The 6265-nt window shown below is 42.3% G+C and overlaps 1 pseudogene; it reads right to left on the reverse strand.

Moving 5' to 3' along the window:
• Positions 1–2598: 2598 nt before the first annotated feature.
• Positions 2599–4535, reverse strand: LOC146363645 (E3 ubiquitin-protein ligase TRIM21-like; annotated as a pseudogene).
• Positions 4536–6265: the final 1730 nt, after the last annotated feature.

Consider the following 6265-nt stretch of genomic DNA (forward strand, 5'->3'; position numbering starts at 1 on the left):
AATACACCCTTAGAGAACCTTAGGACTTGTTATGCACACCAAACTACTGTTTAGCCAAACTTTATTAAGCTGGTTTTGATTTTCAGCTACTGCTTCACTTACACTGTGTGCACAATTATTAGGCAAGTATTATTTTTGAGGATTAATTTCATTATGGATCAAGGACAGTGCTCCCGGTCAATCCAAAATGTTATTGAACCTAAACCGAAATGTTTAAGAATGTAAAAGTGAGGCTTTGTCTTTAAGAGAATATATATATTTATGTGCAGAATTAAAGGCAACTATTAGTGTGCAGAATTATTAGGCAACTAATTGAAAAAACAAACATCTTCCCATCTCACTAGTTTATTTGCAAACGTTAAAGTGAGAATAATAAAACATTTTATCACTTTACAATAATTGTCACAAGCCTTCCATTCATGGGGTCTGTCAGTTTCTTAATCTGATGACGATCCACTTCTTGTGCAGCAGCAACCACAGCCTCGCAGACACTGTTCAGAGAGGTGTACTGTTTCCCTACACTGTAAATCTCCCGTTTAAGCAAGGCCCACAGGTTCTCAATAGGGTTTGGGTCAGGGGAGGAAGGGGGCCATGTCATTATATTTTCATCCTCAAGGCCTTTACTGGCTAGCCATGCAGTGGAGTACTTCGATGCATGCGATGGAGCATTGTCCTGCATAAAAATCATGGGCTTCTTAAACGATGCAGACCTTTTCCTGTACCACTGCTTAAAGAAAGTGTCTTCTAAACACTGGCAGTAGTTGATTTTATGGCCATCGTCAACCCGCAAAGGACCAACCAGCTCATCTTTAATAATATCGGGTTTCAGCCTTCCTTACCTTGGCCATGTCACTAAGCTCTGAACACCTTGTACTTCTGGACACTCCGGGTTTCAGTTCAGGAATATGGCAACACTGGAGGATAATGGGTTCCTAGTAGCTTCACGTTTGATTCTTCTCAAATCTTTGGCAGTTAACTTGCGTCTTTTTTTTTTTACGCAATACGTTTCTTGCGACCCTGTTGGCTATTTGCCACAAAACGTTTGATGGTTCAGTGGTCACGCCCCAATATCTCCGCAATTTCAAGAGTGCTGCATCCTTCTGAAATCTTTTAAAAAGTTTGACTTTTCACAGTCCATTAAATCTCTTTTTTTGCCCATTTTGCCCGCGGGAGAGAAACTGCCGAATAATTATGCACACCTTTATATAGAGTGTTGATCTCCTTAGGCCACACTCTCACTCGTTACGCAAATACAGATCACCTGATATACTTAATTCAATAAGCACTCAAGTTTATACAGCTTGAAGTTGGACAATATGCATAAAAATTATGATAGGGCCAAAATACTCACTTCCCTAATAATTGTGCACACAGTGTATGTGTTGTGCTAGAGTATGGGGGTTTATTCAATGCATGGTTTTAATATAAAATTCTACTCTGCTAAAATTTACTTCTGTTTACTATACTATCTAGCTTGATTTTTTTTAAATCATATCATTTATTGCTCAGAGTAATTACAAATTGGACTCAAATGTTTGCTTTACAAAATAATATTAAATAAAGCTCACTGACTGAAAACACCATAATGTTATGGAAAATGAGTTCGTAATGATGGTGCGACGTTGTCTTGCTCTCCCTCCTGGACCACCTTCTCTCCCATGTTGGCCTCCTCCTCTTCCTTGTTGACCTGCTACTCTTCCTCCTCTCATTTGAACTCCTCTTCCTCGTTGGCCTGCTCCTCTTCTTCCAGGGCCAGCTCTTCTCCCTCCTCTGCATCAAATTCCTCTTCCCCTGACTCTGCCTTCATCCATTGTGTTTGTTTGGAATCTACAGCAAACTGTGCTCTCTGAACTTGCTTTTATACATGTGGTCACAGCATTAGCAAGAAGTGTCTTCAATTTTGAGTCGTTGTGTGTAATGAATGACGCCAGGTGTGTTCATTGTGTTCAAATATTGCTGACTGTGGCAAGCATGTTGCATCACATGAGCTTTCATTTGAGAATATGAGCAGAGTTCTTTTGCAACTTGTGTTTTAGCAAGGCAAAATCTGATTAGATTTATGACAATGGAGGATTGTGTTCTGTGAATTGTGTCTTCATGTGACATGTGTCTATGATATTGGTAAATGATGGCTAGATTTAGTAAATGTGTTTAGACAACTGGTCATTTGGTTTAGAGGTTTGGCGTTTGTGTTTTAGCATTTGAGAAAAACTGTAATAACAACATAAAATTATGCACAAAAGAATTACTAAGGTAAAAAGAGAAAAAGAAAAAAAACGTGGTTTTATTTGTATATGTTTATATATATATATAAATAAATACGGTGGCCCCTAGAGACAAAACAAGTACAAACTCCAAAAAGCACGTACAAATTCCAAAACACATTGCTAGCGTTAACTGAACTTCCAAAACAGAGCTACCTAGATCACTTAAATTACACAATTGAAAGCATATGTGTATTTTTTTGTGTATTTATACACAAGCACTCATATATATACAGTGGCTTGCAAAAGTATTCGCCCCCCTTGAACTTTTCCACATTTTGTCACATTACAGCCACAAACATGAATCAATATTATTGGAATTCCACGTGAAAGACCAACACAAAGTGGTGCACACGTGAGAAGTGGAACGAAAATCATACATGATTCCAAACATTTTTTACAAATAAATAACTGCAAAGTGGGGTGTGCGTAATTATTCAGCCCCCTGAGTCAATACTTTGTAGAACCACCTTTTGCTGCAGTTCCAGCTGCCAGTCTTTTAGGGTCTGTCTCTACCAGCTTTGCACATCCACAGACTGAAATCTTTGCCCATTCTTCTTTGAAACAGCTCCAGCTCAGTCAGATTAGATGGACAGCGTTTGTGAACAGAAGTTTTCAGATCTTGCCACAGATTCTGGATTGGATTTAGATCTGGACTTTGACTGGGCCATTCTAACACAAGCCTAGGCTTCTCATCGAGAAGAGGGTGTAAATTTCATTGATGATCAGAGGTGCAGAGTTTTTACCACCATAATTCAGACCAGGACTGAAATATGGGTGGAGATTGCGAGTGAAGGAGCAGCCAGTAAAGGAGTAGATCAGAGCTGCAGCACCTACATCATAAAAAGAGACCAGACCCTCCTCATAATCCAGAAACACCCCCACCTTCTCAGGACCAGGATGAAGACAGAGGGGGACTGGAGGGGAAACACAAGCACTGTATTTATTTCCATTTATTAGCCACACAGTCCAGAAACCATTCTGAGGACTCAGTGTGATGTTTCCCTTCCTGTTGATCGACTCTGTGGCCATTCCTAAAGTCCACTCAGTCTTTCCTTTAACCTGAACCTCAAAGTAAAATCTGCCTGAAGCGAAACTCTGCTCTCCTAAAACACAAACACAGTAAGAAAATCTCTCTGGGTTGTCTGGATACTTACACACATGAGTATGATACACTTGTTTTCTATCATCAGATAGGATGAGTTCAGGATGAGCTGTATCAGGATCCAGAGTCACATCCACTGCATCCTGCTGGACCCTCTTCAGCTCAGCCTCACTCAGCTTGTTCTTCATGGGTTTCCAGAGTGTCTCCACCAACTGAGACACAGCTCTTACCACAGTCCCCTCATATGATGGTGGACAGACTCTGACCTCTGTCCAGTCCTTGGTGGGTGGAGAAGCTTTCAGGGTGGAGAAGCTTTGATGGAGGTTGAGGTGGTCGTCAGAGCGTGAGAGCTGCTCCACCTCAGAGCTTCTCTCCATCAGCTCAGACATTACCTGTTCCAGATATTTGATGAGACCTTCAGCCTGTTTCTCTGTTGTTTCCTGTTTGTCTTCGATCTCCTTCATGAGCTCCTTCAGGCGTCTCTCAAGAGACTCCATCAGAGCCGTGAAGACCTGAACACCTTCTGCTTTCTGTCTGTCTGCAGCATCTTAACTCATCTTCACCAACTCTGTGATCTCCTGAATATTCAGTTGTCTCTTCTGGATCATCTGCTGAATCTCAGCCTCTGTCTTCTCCAGCTCTGCCTTCTTTCCTTCATATTCTTCTCTCAGAGGAACAAACTCGTGGTTCTTGTGGTCTAAAACAGAGCAGAGCATGCAGACACATGTCTGGTCGGTCTTACAGAACAGTTCCAAAAGTTTATTGTGCTTCGTACACATCCTGCCTTCCAGGTTCTCCACAGCATCAATCAGCTGATGTCTTCTCAGACCTTTCACTGTCAGATGAGGCTCCAGGTGAGACTTCAGGGCCTTCAGTCTGGTTCCAGTGCAGACGTCACAGGGAACTTCTCCTGGTTTGGCAGCTTGTTGCTCTGAGCTGCTGCTGCTGGCTTTCTGCTGAGCTTCACGTCTGAACTGAGCAACCATCTCAGAGATGAAGGTGTTGACCCTCAGCTGAGGTCTAGTGTAGAAAGTCTCTTTACACGTGGGACACTGACAGCTCTGATTCATGTCCCAGTGCTGACTGATGCAGGTTTTGCAGAAGTTGTGTCCACATGGTGTAGAGACTGGATCAGTGAACACATCCAGACAGATGGAGCACAGAAACTGATCTTGAGATGGCAGATTGCTGGCAGCAGATATGTCTGCACTCTGAGGGAGAAAGAAAAGAAACACATTTCATTCAAAATTCACTTTAAATTTCATTTTTACAAAGAGACAAACAAGCGTCAGTAGTCTGAGGAGCTTGGAGAGAAAAGTGTCAGGACTTCTTTAAGTTTTTCACGTTTACGTTTCAGCAGAGAAGCTTCAGGAAAATGATCTGTTAATATTATGGACTACAGCAGTCTGTCAGGGCCATTCAAAGACACAACGTCACACACAGGTGTCACGATCCTGGGTCTTATGACCCAGTGTTTTGAGTTTAAGTTCATTTTAATGTTTATAATGTATGTTTAAGCTCATTAGGTTTTCTATGTTCATTTGCTTATTATATTCCCTTTGTGTTTTCAACCCTTGTGTTGAGTCTCCCTTATCCTTCATATGTTTCATGTCTGTTTCTTATGTTGTCAAGTTCATGTAGTCATGTCAGTTTTTCATTGTTTCCTATTTTGTTTTGAAAGAGGTCCTGTGCATCTGTGTTTTGTTTTACTCTTCCCCTGTGGCGTCATTATGTCTACTGTGCATTTCTGTCCCATGTTTCAGGTCCCTATGTTCTGTCTCCACAGTCGGTTAAGTTAACATATTTTGAGTTCAGTCAGTGTGTTTCCTGTTTTACTTTCACAGTCTGTCCTATGTTAATGTTTCAAGTTTTGCTTCCCTTGTCTCATCCTGCGTAATTACTCCCAGCTCTGCTCTCCTCCTGTGGCTCATTCCCCCTCGTTATCCCTCTGTGTATTTAAGCCCCGTGTTTCTCTTTGCCAGTGTTGTGTCCTCCCTCATAGCTGTGTGATTTTTTTTCCTGTGGCTCCTTGTGTTTTCGTTTTCCCAGTTTAGTTTTGTATTTTTCGTGTCCCCCTACACCAGCAATAAAGCTGTGTTTTTGAGTTTACCTTTGTCTCTGCGAGTTTGCATTTGGGTCCTTGTCTTGCCTACACACAGCCGTATTGTGACAACAGGTTTAAACTGTTAGACTCATGAATATCCACAAAGTTCTATGCACATTCATCTTTAACAGGAGCAAACGGCCTGATCAGATAATATAATAACTCATAAAAGCTCATTTATATAAATCTCTACTTGAACCAGTGAAACAGTCACACACTGATTAAACACCATCACTACTTCAGTAATGACAGAGGGGCGTAGGTGTGCTCGTGGGACAGTCCTCCTTCCTCCAGCTGTGGAAACCAGATGTGGAAGCAGACTCCCTGAGGTCTGCAGTCCAACACCAGTGTGAGCAGAGAGGACTCAGCTGCTGGACGGAGCTTATCTTCCTGTTCTGTTAAAATCCAGCATTAAACCCTTTTTATGTTCAGCTCTTCAGTCTGATCATGTCTAACAGACGTCACTGTTCACCTCCTCCTCCCTCTGTGACTCCTTCATGTCCACTTTACTCCTCAGTAAGTCTCCACAGCTCCAAACCAGTTCTGCATCCAGAGTTAGTCCATGTTCTCGCCTCCATCTTCAACCTTTCCCTCAGCCAGAGTACAGAAAAGCCCAGCCACCTGCCTAAACAACTACAGACCAGTTGCACTCACTCCAAAGTGCTTTGAGAGAGTGGTGCTGGTCTACATCCAGACTAACATCCCAGACACTCTGGATCCCCTGCAGTCTGCCTACCGGCCCAATAGGTCCACGTCAAACGCCATCGCTGCTGCCCCTCACTATTCCCTCTC

The sequence above is a fragment of the Perissodus microlepis genome, chromosome 22 (assembly GCF_051167445.1).
Source record: "Perissodus microlepis isolate ML-2025 ecotype Zambia chromosome 22, ASM5116744v1, whole genome shotgun sequence".
Classification (NCBI taxonomy): Eukaryota; Metazoa; Chordata; class Actinopteri; order Cichliformes; family Cichlidae; genus Perissodus; species Perissodus microlepis.